This window comes from Triticum urartu, unplaced genomic scaffold (genome assembly GCF_056163025.1).
Source record: "Triticum urartu cultivar PI428250 unplaced genomic scaffold, HENAU_Tu73 scaffold2, whole genome shotgun sequence".
NCBI lineage: Eukaryota > Viridiplantae > Streptophyta > Magnoliopsida > Poales > Poaceae > Triticum > Triticum urartu.
In genome coordinates, this window is record NW_028260368.1 from 11,193,931 (window position 1) to 11,208,930 (window position 15,000).

Consider the following 15,000-nt stretch of genomic DNA (forward strand, 5'->3'; position numbering starts at 1 on the left):
CGACTACTGGCGATTTCATTATGGGGCAGCTCATGATCTTCATATCGATCTATTATCCACCTCTGTATCTATTCTTTCTTAGCTAAACAGGTGGAAGATCTATCCAATTTGGTTATATTATATCATGGACTCGAAAAACGGATCTGAATTTGACTGAAATGCACGATCTTCACAGGTATCACTTTTCACGATACCTAAAAGGTGGAATAGCGATTTTCGAACCATTTCCTATAAGAGAATGGTTTCCATTACTTTGAGAAATGGATTCTTATATCAAACTATAGCTATTGCATTAAAGAAGAAAAGAAACTAATAGAAGTCGAAGACGCGGAATGATAGTGAATAGAGAGAAAGATTCTTCTGATTTTCTTGTTTCTATCTACTAGACGCCGTAGAGAATTGAGAATTTTCATGTCTTTCAATTCTCGTACTCGTAATTGGAAAGTTATGGAAGGAGACCCATCATTTTGCAATGAAAACAACATATAAAACTCTGGACAATTTCGAAATCAGGCCAAGCGTCTTAATACATATGCAAAAAAATTCATTATTGGCCCACCATTGATTAGAAGATTTAGCTTGTATGAATCGCTATTGGTTTGATACGAATAATGACAATCGTTTCAGTATGTTAAGGATACAGATGTATCCACAATTCATTTAGAGTTACTTAATAGTCTATTTCTTATACCATATCTCTATCCCGTGAAATTCTCGAGCCAAAAGATGGATGCATATGCTGTGTTTCATTTTGCTAAATGATATCAATTAAATGGTGTATCAATTCCATAAATTGCATATAGCAATAAATAAATCAGCAAAATTCTTTCTAATATTTTAGATAGAAGAAACATTTCTTCTATCTAAAATATTAGAAAGAATGTACCCTTCTATCCAAATCCAATTTGCATCGATAAAATAAATCCAAATTCCAGTAGTAGATGAATAATTGCAAATTTGTGTGTGTACGAGATTAGAATAACTTCAAAATAACTGACATAATTTTGTATTTTTCCTGATCAGAAAAATACATGAAAAAGAAAGGAGGTAGAAAAATTTTTGGATTTATGGTTAAAGAAGAAAAAGAAGAAAACAGGGGTTCTGTTGAATTTCAAGTATTCAGTTTCACCAATAAGATACGGAGACTTGCTTCACATTTGGAATTACACAAAAAAGATTTTTCATCGGAAAGAGGTCTACGAAGACTTTTGGGAAAACGTCGACGTTTGCTGGCTTATTTGGCAAAGAAAAATAGAGTACGTTATAAGAAATTAATCGGTCAGTTGAATATTCGGGAGCAGTAATTTAATCGTTCAAATTTTTTTCTTGTTTTATTATTTTTTTAGTAGTCTTATAGTAGTCTTAGATTTTTCATTTTGATGAGCCTCGCTTTGAGGAATTCATGGAATAATCCATTTTCATGGAATAATGAATTAAGGAAGAAAGGATATGAGTCTACCGCTTACAAGAAAAGATCTCATGATAGTCAATATGGGCCCTCAACACCCATCAATGCATGGTGTTCTTCGACTGATCGTTACTCTCGATGGTGAGGATGTTATTGATTGTGAACCCATATTAGGGTATTTACACAGAGGAATGGAAAAAATCGCGGAAAACCGAACTATTATACAATACTTACCTTATGTAACAAGGTGGGATTATTTAGCTACTATGTTTACAGAAGCAATAACAGTAAATGCACCAGAATTCTTGGAGAATATTCAAATACCACAAAGAGCCAGCTATATTAGGGTAATTATGTTAGAATTAAGCCGGATAGCTTCTCACTTGCTATGGCTTGGACCTTTTATGGCGGATCTCGGCGCACAGACTCCTTTTTTCTATATTTTTAGAGAGAGAGAATTAATATATGATCTATTTGAAGCTGCTACAGGTATGCGAATGATGCACAATTACTTTCGCATCGGAGGAGTAGCCGCCGATCTACCTTATGGATGGATCGATAAATGTTTAGATTTCTGTGATTATTTTTTACGCGGAGTTGTTGAATATCAACAACTTATTACACAGAATCCAATTTTTTTAGAGCGAGTTGAAGGAGTAGGTTTTATTAGCGGAGAAGAAGCAGTAAATTGGGGCTTATCGGGACCGATGTTACGAGCTTCTGGAATACAATGGGATCTTCGTAAAGTAGATCCTTATGAGTCTTACAACCAATTTGATTGGAAAGTCCAATGGCAAAAAGAAGGGGATTCGTTAGCTCGCTATTTAGTACGAATTGGTGAAATGAGGGAATCCATCAAAATAATTCAACAAGCTGTAGAAAAAATTCCTGGAGGACCTTATGAAAATTTAGAAGTCCGACGCTTTAAGAAAGAAAATAATTCTGAATGGAATGATTTTGAGTATAAATTTCTTGGTAAAAAACCTTCGCCCAATTTTGAATTGTCAAGACAAGAGCTTTATGTAAGAGTAGAAGCCCCAAAAGGTGAATTAGGGATTTATCTAGTAGGAGATGATAGCCTTTTCCCCTGGAGATGGAAAATCCGTCCACCCGGGTTTATTAATTTGCAAATTCTTCCTCAGCTAGTTAAAAAAATGAAATTGGCTGATATCATGACGATATTAGGTAGTATAGATATCATTATGGGGGAAGTTGATCGTTGAAATGATAATAGATAGGGTAGAGGTAGAAACTATCAATTCTTTTTCGAAATTGGAATTATTAAAAGAAGTCTATGGACTGATATCGATTCTACCCATTTTGACCCTCCTTTTGGGAATAACAATAGAGGTACTCGTAATTGTGTGGTTAGAAAGAGAAATATCTGCGTCGATACAACAACGTATTGGTCCTGAATATGCTGGCCCCCTGGGCCTGCTTCAAGCTATAGCAGATGGGACTAAGCTACTTTTTAAAGAAGATATTCTGCCATCCCGAGGAGATATTTCTTTATTTAGCATTGGACCCTCTATAGCAGTCATATCAGTTTTATTAAGTTTTTTAGTTATCCCTTTGGGATATCATTTTGTTTTAGCCGATCTTAGTATTGGTGTTTTTTTATGGATTGCCATTTCAAGTATAGCTCCTATTGGTCTTCTTATGGCAGGATATAGCTCAAATAATAAATATTCTTTTTCAGGCGGTCTACGAGCTGCTGCTCAATCCATTAGTTATGAAATACCATTAACTTTTTGTGTGCTAGCAATATCTCTACGTGTGATTCGTTAAAATAGATCTTTTTCCTATAAAATCCATTAACTATTTATATTCCTTTTCTTATTTAGTATTTGGGTTGGTAAGTTAAACTAGATAGCTATATGAGTGAAACAAAACAGCTTATAAATTTGTAGTAAAAAGAAAAAATCTCATTTCCTACGTACAAGAAAAAAGTGGAAGTAAACATAAGCAGTGTAAACTCTTTATCCCAAGGTTGATATTTTTTAATTAGTCATCATATCTTGAAGCGGCCAAGAATAAAGGATTCACGATATGGAATTCCATTACTAGAATACTCCTAGTTATTACTATAACTTAATAATCCATAAGAAGAATCCACCAAAAGTTAGTGAAGGGTTAGGAACACTAAAGTACATAAAGGATTAGTAATGGAAAATCTAAAACATTAGAGATTTTTGCCCATAAAAGGAATCATAATAAGGACTTGCAATTTGTAGAAATTATCAAGTAGTACTTTCTTCGGATTCCGATCCAGAGTATGTTCCCATTCACTTGTTAAGGAAATGGCTATCAAGAACGAATTAACCCTTTATCCATTTTTTCTTTTTAAATACCCCCTCCCTGGGGAAAGAAGAATAGTAAAAAAGATATGGAGTGCACTAGAAAAAATTTTCATTATTTCCTTCCTCTATCCATATTCATGCAGAATTGCTCATGAACTAATACCCAACTCTTTCCATTTATTAATTGAATTCCTATAACAAGTAACAAGTGTTTTATTCCAAGATTAAGTTATTACTGAACAAAGAAAAATTTTCATTATATTATAAAGGATGAGATCAATTCGGAAGCGCTTTTTCTTATTCTAGCAGACGGAATTCCTTTGGTCTAATTTAGGACTTTCAAATCTATTTTATTTTATCTAATTCTATCTACGCCCCCGGGGCTAGGAACAAAACAGTCCTTTCCTTTTTCTGATCATAGAGAAGCCGTATGAAGCTAAGGTTTCATGTACGGTTTTGAAATAGCGGTGGGAACTGTGATGTTATCACCGACTATGATTATCTAACAGTTCAAGTACAGTTGATATAGTTGAAGCACAGTCAAAATACGGTTTTTTTGGATGGAATATTTGGCGTCAGCCTATAGGTTTTCTGGTTTTTTTAATTTCTTCTTTGGCAGAATGTGAAAGATTACCCTTTGATTTACCAGAAGCGGAGGAAGAATTAGTAGCAGGTTACCAAACTGAATATTCCGGTATCAAATATGGTTTATTTTATCTTGTTTCTTACCTAAATTTATTAGTTTCTTCTTTATTTGTAACAGTTCTCTACTTGGGCGGGTGGAATTTATCTATTCCCTATATATCCTTTTTTGATTTTTTCCAAATGAATAAAGCAGTTGGAATTTTGGAAATGACAATGGGTATATTTATTACATTAACTAAAGCTTATTTATTTCTCTTCATTTCTATCACAATAAGATGGACTTTACCGAGGATGAGAATGGATCAGTTATTAAATCTTGGATGGAAATTTCTTTTACCTATTTCCCTGGGCAATCTCTTATTAACAACCTCTTCTCAACTTGTTTCACTATAAATAAGATAATACAATAATAGTAAGAATATTTTCAACACAAAAGCTCTCTCAAACAAGAGAAAGAAACATATCTTTTTCATAGATATTTAGAATGAATATGTTCCCTATGGTAACTGGGTTCATGAGTTATGGTCAACAAACAATACGTGCTACAAGGTACATAGGTCAAAGTTTCATAACTACCTTATCCCACACAAATCGTTTACCTATAACGATTCACTACCCTTATGAAAAATCAATTACACCAGAGCGTTTCCGAGGGCGAATCCACTTTGAATTTGATAAATGTATTGCTTGTGAAGTATGTGTTCGCGTATGTCCGATAGATTTACCCGTTGTGGATTGGAGATTTGAAAAGGATATTAAAAGAAAACAATTGCTTAATTATAGTATTGATTTCGGAGTTTGTATATTTTGTGGCAATTGTGTTGAGTACTGTCCAACAAGCTGTTTATCAATGACTGAAGAATATGAACTTTCTACCTATGATCGTCATGAATTGAATTACAATCAAATTGCTTTAAGTCGGTTACCAATCTCCATAATGGGAGATTACACAATTCAAACAATTAGGAATTCGTCTGAAAGTAAAATAAACAAAGAAAAATCTTCGAATTCAAGAACGATTACTGATTACTAAACTTTGATTTTGTCTTTCTGTTATAAAAATCTAATAATTCTTTATTAAACTTTAAAATTAAACTATAAAGAAAAACGAAAAACTACTGCTTATTGGAAATTATTTCTTATTTTAAATCAGACTAGATTTTCGTGATATAATATAATTTATAACTATAAGTTTATACACAAAAAAATACCCTAATCCTTTTTTCCTTCCTTGAATCCTTTAGTTTTAGTCAGTTCATGAAAAATTTTATACTATTAATTTCTTTTTATCCATAATGGATTTACCTGGACCAATACATGAGATTCTTATGCTATTTGGGGGATTTGTTCTTCTACTAGGGGGTCTAGGAGTAGTATTACTTACCAACCCCATTTATTCTGCCTTTTCGCTGGGATTAGTTCTTGTTTGTATATCCTTATTCTATTTTTTATTAAATTCCTACTTTGTAGCTGTCGCACAACTTCTTATTTATGTGGGAGCCATAAATGTCTTGATCATATTCGCTGTAATGTTCGTAAATGGCTCAGAATGGTCTAAAGATAAGAATTATTGGACTATTGGAGATGGGTTCACTTCACTCGTTTGTATAACTATTGTTTTTTCACTAATGACTACTATCCCAGATACGTCGTGGTATGGAATTCTTTGGACTACAAGATCAAACCAAATAGTAGAACAGGGTCTCATAAATAATGTTCAACAAATTGGAATTCATTTAGCAACCGATTTTTATCTTCCGTTTGAACTCATTTCCATAATTCTTCTAGTTTCTTTAATAGGTGCAATTACTATGGCTCGGCAATAAGAAAACTTAGAAAAAGTACAAATTATAAGAATTGCAAATCTAAAATAAATAACTAAAGAATCACAATTTTGATTTAGTAAAATCCATCTACTGCCAACAAATACCTCCTTTTTTTTTTTTTTTTTTTTTCTTTTGTTGTGTAATTGTTCTATTGTAATTAATTGAATCGGTTCAATTCTTGCCCTCATATTGAAATGAATCGAGATTGATAAGGAGTTAGTTAATGATGTTTGAGCATGTACTTTTTTTGAGTGTCTATTTATTTTCGATTGGTATCTATGGATTGATCACAAGCCGAAACATGGTTAGAGCTCTAATATGTCTTGAACTTATACTGAATTCAATTAATCTAAATCTCGTAACATTTTCTGATCTATTTGATAGTCGCCAATTAAAAGGAGATATTTTCGCAATTTTTGTTATAGCCCTTGCAGCTGCTGAAGCCGCTATTGGACTATCCATTCTTTCTTCCATCCATCGTAATAGGAAATCCACTCGTATCAATCAATCTAATTTATTGAATAATTAGACTTTTGAATAATTAGACATAGAATCCTCTAAACAAAGGCGCACATATTAAAATAAATAGAAATCAATACTATTTTCTTAGTATTATTTGAGAATATCCATTTTTTTTAGTAGATTATTGCATAGTATTCTTTTTCACTTAAATGAATTTTTGTATTTGTAATTCATTGATATTGCAATTTGAATATTGCAATAATTTATATTGAAAAGACGATAGCCAATTTATTGGCTAATTCGAATTCGTCTGTACAATTCGTAAAATTCTTTCTTATTTCTTATTTATTGTTGAAATCCAAAATTAAAGTCTCTTGGCTCTCTTCACGCTTTCTCACAAACAGATTAAAAAATAGATTTTTTTTTTTGAAGTTTGGATAAACCATTGCTTCGTCTGGTGTCTACAATACATATGACTCATTATAGTACTAATTTCATTTTTACCAGATCGAAAAATTTTATGTTGAAAAGAAAAATTTATAGATCCAATGTCACATTCCGTAAAAATTTACGATACATGTATAGGATGCACTCAATGTGTACGAGCTTGTCCAACAGATGTATTAGAAATGATACCCTGGGATGGATGTAAAGCCAAGCAAATTGCTTCCGCGCCGAGAACCGAAGATTGTGTGGGTTGTAAGAGATGTGAATCTGCCTGCCCGACAGATTTTTTAAGTGTCCGCGTTTATTTAGGGCCTGAAACAACACGTAGCATGGCTCTATCTTATTGATACGTTACAAAAAACTTCACTCGAATCGTCTGATTCCTCTTTACCGAAGAAGCCTGTGCTCGAAATAATCGAGCACGGGCTTTTCTGGTCAAAACGTATCTTGTCTTTATCACTTTATCATGAGTTATTTTCCTTGGTTAACAATACTTGTTGTTTTGCCGATATTTGCAGGTTCATTAATTTTCTTTTTACCTCATAAGGGAAACAAAGTCGTTAGGTGGTATACTATATCTATTTGTTTATTAGAATTCCTTCTAATGACTTATGCGTTCTGTTATCATTTCCAACTGGAGGATCCCTTAATCCAATTAAAGGAGGATTATAAATGGATAGATGTCTTCGATTTCCACTGGAGATTGGGAATCGATGGACTTTCATTAGGATCTATTTTATTGACAGGATTTATCACTACTTTAGCTACTTTAGCAGCTTGGCCAATTACACGGAATTCGCGATTATTCTATTTCCTGATGCTCGCAATGTATAGTGGTCAAATAGGATTATTTTCTTCGCGAGACCTTTTACTTTTTTTTATCATGTGGGAGTTAGAATTAATTCCTGTTTACTTACTTTTATCCATGTGGGGGGGGAAGAGGCGTCTATATTCAGCTACAAAGTTTATTTTGTATACTGCAGGCGGTTCCATTTTTTTCTTAATCGGAGTTCTGGGTATGGGCTTATATGGTTCCAACGAACCAGGATTAGATTTGGAAAGATTAATTAATCAATCATACCCTGCAACCTTGGAAATACTTTTATATTTTGGCTTCCTTATTGCTTATGCTGTCAAATTGCCGATTATACCCCTACATACGTGGTTACCAGATACCCATGGGGAAGCACATTATAGTACATGTATGCTTTTAGCGGGAATATTATTAAAGATGGGAGCATATGGATTGATTCGGATCAACATGGAATTGTTACCTCATGCTCATTATCTATTTTCGCCCTGGTTAGTAATAATAGGAGCGATCCAAATAATCTATGCAGCTTCAACTTCTCTTGGTCAACGAAATTTCAAAAAAAGAATAGCTTATTCCTCTGTATCTCACATGGGTTTCATAATTATAGGAATTGGTTCCATAACCAACATTGGACTCAATGGAGCTATTTTACAAATATTATCCCATGGATTTATTGGTGCTACACTTTTTTTCTTGGCAGGAACCGCTTCTGATAGAATGCGTCTTGTTTATCTCGAAGAACTGGGGGGAATATCTATCCCAATGCCTAAAATTTTTACCATGTTTAGTAGCTTTTCAATGGCTTCTCTTGCCTTACCAGGAATGAGTGGTTTTGTCGCAGAATTAGTAGTATTTTTTGGACTAATTACTAGTCCAAAATTTCTGTTAATGCCAAAAACACTAATTACTTTTGTAATGGCAATTGGAATGATATTAACTCCTATTTATTTATTATCTATGTTACGCCAGATGTTCTATGGATACAAGCTATTTAATGTTCCAAACGCAAATTTTGTGGATTCTGGACCACGAGAACTCTTTATTTTAATCTGTATCTTTTTACCAGTAATAGGAATTGGTATTTATCCAGATTTTGTTCTCTCCCTATCCGTTGACAGGGTAGAGGCTCTCTTATCCAATTATTATCCTAAATAGGTTTGCTTTTTTTTACTCGTCTGCTCTATTAATGCAGAAATAAGTAAAAAAGTATATAATGCAGAAATAAGTAAAAAAGTATAATTAGATCTATCTCGAATTTTTGAGAACCCTTTGATAAGGCGTTCAAGGGGTTCTCAAATAAAACATAAAAGTAAAAACCTTCATTTCATGAAGGTTTTATTTTATGTAATCATTTAGGTGTTAATGTAAACGAACCATAACTATGTAAGCCTATTCCTAATAGATTTATACCAAAATAACAAATCCAAATTATAAGAAATCCTATCAAAGCTATAAGTGCAGAATTCGTACCCTTCCAATTTGGATTTGTTCTACTATGTAAATAAATTGCGAATATGGTCCAAGTAATAAATGCCCAAGTTTCCTTAGGATCCCAATTCCAATAGGATCCCCAGGCCTCATTAGCCCATACTGCTCCACAAAGAATACCTACGGTTAAAAGGGTAAATCCTAGGCTAATGACACGATAACTCCAAGAATCCAAACGCTCCGTTAATTGATATTTGTAATAATTTGGAAATGAAGGGACAGAGGTTCTTTTTAAAGCACTTCTTTTTGCATAAAAATATTTAATATCACTAAAGAAAAATGTTTTATTTAAAACATTTTTTTTCTTTTTAGAAAAGAAATGGAAATTATTTCGAAATCTAATGATTAGAATAGCGGCAGATAATAAGGATCCGCACAAAAGAGTTGCATAGCTTAATAACATCATACTGACATGCATCATTAACCACTGAGATTGTAGAGCAGGTACTAGTATCGTGGATTGATGCATTTCAGTTAAAAGACCCGATGTGGCAAAGCCTTGCGTTAAAATAGTACTTGGCGTAGTTATTGTGCTTAAATCATTTTTAGAGTTCTGTATTTTAGGAATGGTATGAAGAATATACAGGGCCCATGAAAGGAAGATCAATGACTCATATAAATTACTTAATGGAAAATGTCCCGAGGAAGCCCAACGAGAAACTAAGAATCCTGTTATAGAGAAAAAAGTAACTATCATTCCTTTTTCTGACGAATCGCGTAATCCTCCAAGTTCACGAACTAATAAGGTTATAAAATGAATCGTAATCACAATTGAAATCGTTGAGAAAGAGATATGAGTTAGTATATGTTCTAAAGTTGCAAATAGCATAAGGGGAAGGTCCCATTACAAAATTGTAAATTTCGAATTGATTTCTAATCTATTGTATTCTTTTTCAAGAATGCCGCCACTCGGATTCGAACCGAGATGCTTGAGCACTGCTTCCTAAGAGCAGCGTGTCTACCAATTTCACCATGGCGGCTAACTTCAAATAATAGGTAACTTAAAAGAATAATAGCTATTATCTTGGGAATCGTCGATATTGGGAAAGTCCATAAAATTTAGGAACATTAGAGTTTTCATTAAAATAGACTTCGTTTGGTAGTATCGTTTCCATTTTTTTTTTTTACAATAAACTCTTGCTTTGCCCAATAGAAACACAAACACTGCTTGAAAGAGTTGGAACTTCTTTTTTCTAACTTGCAATTATAGAACTAATTTTTTCTAATTAATTTCCCCTTTACATTTTGAAAATTCTTTCAATACAATGAAAAAAATCCAAAAGGGTTTCTATTTAATGATGAAATTAAAATAAAATGGATAAATAGAAAAGGCTTTTTGGATTTTTTAAAAATTTCTAGAATGAAAGTCTTTATGCTCTTATTAATAAGATTTACTAACCTTATGATTTTGGAGAAGATAGGTGGAAGTTGTAAGTCCTATTGTAAGAATACTCCACTTTTCATAATTTTCCTAATAGAATATGAGGATTCTATTAGGAAAATTATGAAAAGTTCATTGATAGGAAAAGAATACTTAGCACACAGTATACCAAACAAAACTTTTTTTTTCTTGTATATATAAGATAAGAGGGGTTTTTTGTTCTAAGAATATTGTACCGAGTAATTCGACACATAAAAGTACATTCAAAGAAGAATCCAAATTATTAAATAATTGGAATTCTTTTTTGATAAGTCAATTCATATTATTCCAAAATCTTATTATTTGTTTGTTGCCCAGAAAAACCCTTTGGTTTTGGATGCTCATTACCGCTCGAAAATGATCTTGATTTTACTAAAGAATAAGATTGTACTATGGAAAAATAAGTCTTTTTCTTCCAAATATTTTTACGAATACGCTTTTTTGACATTGAAGTACGTTTTTTTGGAACTGCCATTCAAAAAGGAAATTACTTTTTTCTAGTTGTATGTGAAAGACATCTATTGCTGCAAATCAATCCTTCTTTCTTCTTTTTATTAGTATTTATACTTAGATACTGAAAGATACTTAAATTTTGAATTATTTTTTACTTCATTTTGTCTAATGCGGATAAGACAACAAGAATTTTTTAACATTTTTTCTTTATATATTTTATACTTTTTTTTTAATAATATAGAATATATAGAAGGGTTTCTCATTTAAATCTATTTATATCTATTTATATATCAAGTATACTCCATATATAGATATATGGTATGGAAGCCTATCCCCCATATAAGATAAGACGGGGGGATAAAAAGAAGGGAAAATGAAAATAGTTAATTAAGTTCAGAATGGTATTCCATAAAGGAAAGGAATTCCAATCAAAACAAAAAATACTGAGTCTCTTAAACAAGACATTCTAAAACTTAGGTAATTTATAGTCATTAGAATTTTAGTTCTATATGAAGTAAGGACTATTCGATAATTTCTTATAAACATAGGTTTTCATTGGAATTCACTCAATCAGTTAATTATGGAACAAGAGAGCTGTTTCATCTTTGTTTTAAAGAAATATAAAAATGAATTATGAATAGAAAGTAAAATGATTCCACTTTTTTTTTTTTATTTTTATAAATATCTTTATTTAGTTAATAAAATAACTTCGTTACCTAGTTATTTTATTAACTTTTTTAATTTAACCAACTAAACCCATTCTTAATTTTTAATTATTTCAATGAATAAATTTTGGAAAAATTAAGAATTTCAGTATTTTTTCTTATTCTTTTTATTTATTCTTTCAGAAAGAGATAAGAATTGGTTTGGTGAATCGGAAACAATTTTATAGAAAAATTGAAGTAAAAATTGAAGTAAAAATTGCAATTTCTTTTCTTATGGAACATACATATCAATATGCATGGGTAATCCCTCTTCTCCCACTTCCAGTTATTATGTCAATGGGATTTGGCCTTATTCTTATTCCGACAGCAACAAAAAATCTTCGTCGCATATGGGCTTTTCCTAGTGTTTTACTCTTAAGTATAGCTATGGTATTCTCAGTTCAACTGTCTATTCAACAAATAAATGGAAGTTCGATCTATCAATATCTATGGTCTTGGACCGTCAATAATGATTTTTCTTTAGAATTTGGATACTTGATTGACCCACTTACTTCTATTATGTTAATACTAATTACTACTGTAGGAATCCTGGTTCTTATTTATAGTGATGGTTATATGTCTCACGATGAAGGATATTTGAGATTTTTTGTTTATATAAGTTTTTTCAATACTTCCATGTTGGGATTGGTTACTAGCTCCAATTTGATACAAATTTATTTTTTTTGGGAACTCGTGGGAATGTGTTCTTATTTATTGATAGGCTTTTGGTTTACACGACCAATCGCAGCGAGTGCTTGTCAAAAAGCTTTTGTAACTAATCGTGTAGGGGATTTTGGTCTATTATTAGGAATTTTAGGTTTTTTTTGGATAACAGGTAGTTTAGAGTTTAGGGATTTGTTCAAAATAGCTAATAACTGGATTCCTAATAATGGAATTAACTCTTTACTTACTACTTTGTGTGCTTTTTTATTATTCCTTGGTGCAGTTGCGAAATCCGCACAATTCCCTCTTCACGTATGGTTACCCGATGCTATGGAAGGGCCCACTCCTATTTCGGCTCTTATACACGCAGCAACTATGGTTGCTGCGGGAATTTTTCTTCTAGCTCGACTTCTTCCTCTTTTCATATCTTTACCTTTGATAATGAGTTTTATTTCTTTAGTAGGTACAATAACACTATTCTTAGGAGCTACTTTAGCTCTTGCTCAGAGAGATATTAAAAGAAGCTTAGCCTATTCTACAATGTCTCAATTGGGTTATATGATGTTAGCTCTAGGTATAGGTTCTTATCAAGCTGCTTTATTCCATTTGATCACTCATGCTTATTCAAAAGCTTTATTGTTCTTGGGATCCGGATCCGTTATTCATTCAATGGAACCTCTTGTTGGATATTCACCAGATAAAAGTCAAAATATGGTTCTTATGGGCGGTTTAAGAAAATACATTCCAATCACAAGAACTACTTTTTTATGGGGTACACTTTCTCTTTGTGGTATTCCACCTCTTGCTTGCTTCTGGTCCAAAGATGAAATCCTTAGTAATAGTTGGTTGTATTCGCCCTTTTTTGGAATAATAGCCTCCTTTACTGCAGGATTAACTGCCTTTTATATGTTTCGGATATATTTACTTACATTTGATGGGTATTTGCGTGTTCATTTTCAAAATTACAGTAGCACTAAAGAGAGTTCCTTGTATTCAATATCCTTATGGGGAAAAAGGATACCCAAAGGAGTGAATAGGGATTTCGTTTTATCAACAACGAAGAGTGGAGTTTCTTTTTTTTCACAAAATATACCAAAAATTCAAGGTAATACAAGAAATAGGATAGGATCCTTTACTACGTCTTTTGGGGCTAAAAAAACTTTTGCCTATCCGCATGAAACGGGAAATACTATGTTATTTCCTCTTCTTATATTACTACTTTTCACTTTGTTCATTGGATTCATAGGAATCTCTTTTGATAATGGAGGAATTGGTAATGGAATAGCAGAGTTAACCATATTATCAAAGTGGTTAACTCCCTCAATAAACTTTACCCAGGAAAGTTCTAATTCTTTTGTAAATTCATATGAATTTATTACTAATGCAATTTCTTCTGTAAGTCTAGCTATCTTTGGTTTATTCATAGCATATATCTTCTATGGATCCGCTTATTCTTTTTTTCAGAATTTGGATTTAATAAACTCTTTTTACAAAGGAAATCCTAAAAAAGAATTTTTAGATCAAGTAAAAAAAAATATATACAGTTGGTCATATAATCGTGGTTATATAGATATTTTCTATACTAGGGTCTTTACCCTCGGTATAAGAGGGTTAACCGAACTCACGGAGTTTTTTGATAAGGGTGTTATTGATGGAATTACCAATGGAGTGGGTCTTGCTAGTTTTTGTATAGGAGAGGAAATTAAATATGTAGGGGGAGGTCGAATCTCGTCTTATTTATTCTTTTTTTTATGTTATGTATCTGTGTTTTTATTCTTTTTTCTTTCTTAAGTTAAGGAATTTACAACAAGTCTCTTGCAAAAATAACTATCCTATCCCCTTTCTACAATCTCTCTATATCCTTGTTACATAAGGTAAGTATTGTATAATAGTTCGGTTTTCCGCGATTTTTTCCATTCCTCTGTGTAAATACCCTAATATGGGTTCACAATCAATAACATCCTCACCATCGAGAGTAACGATCAGTCGAAGAACACCATGCATTGATGGGTGTTGAGGGCCCATATTGACTATCATGAGATCTTTTCTTGTAAGCGGTAGACTCATATCCTTTCTTCCTTAATTCATTATTCCATGAAAATGGATTATTCCATGAATTCCTCAAAGCGAGGCTCATCAAAATGAAAAATCTAAGACTACTATAAGACTACTAAAAAAATAATAAAACAAGAAAAAAATTTGAACGATTAAGATTACTGCTCCCGAATATTCAACTGACCGATTAATTTCTTATAACGTACTCTATTTTTCTTTGCCAAATAAGCCAGCAAACGTCGACGTTTTCCCAAAAGTCTTCGTAGACCTCTTTCCGATGAAAAATCTTTTTTGTGTAATTCCAAATGTGAAGCA

General features: G+C 32.3%; 1 non-coding gene across 1 annotated transcript; it reads right to left on the reverse strand.

The window, feature by feature from the left end:
- Positions 1-10,290: 10,290 nt before the first annotated feature.
- Positions 10,291-10,370, reverse strand: TRNAL-UAG (transfer RNA leucine (anticodon UAG)). Its single transcript has one exon. It is a non-coding gene; the product is annotated as a tRNA-Leu (tRNA).
- Between the last annotated feature and the right edge of the window lie 4,630 nt (positions 10,371-15,000).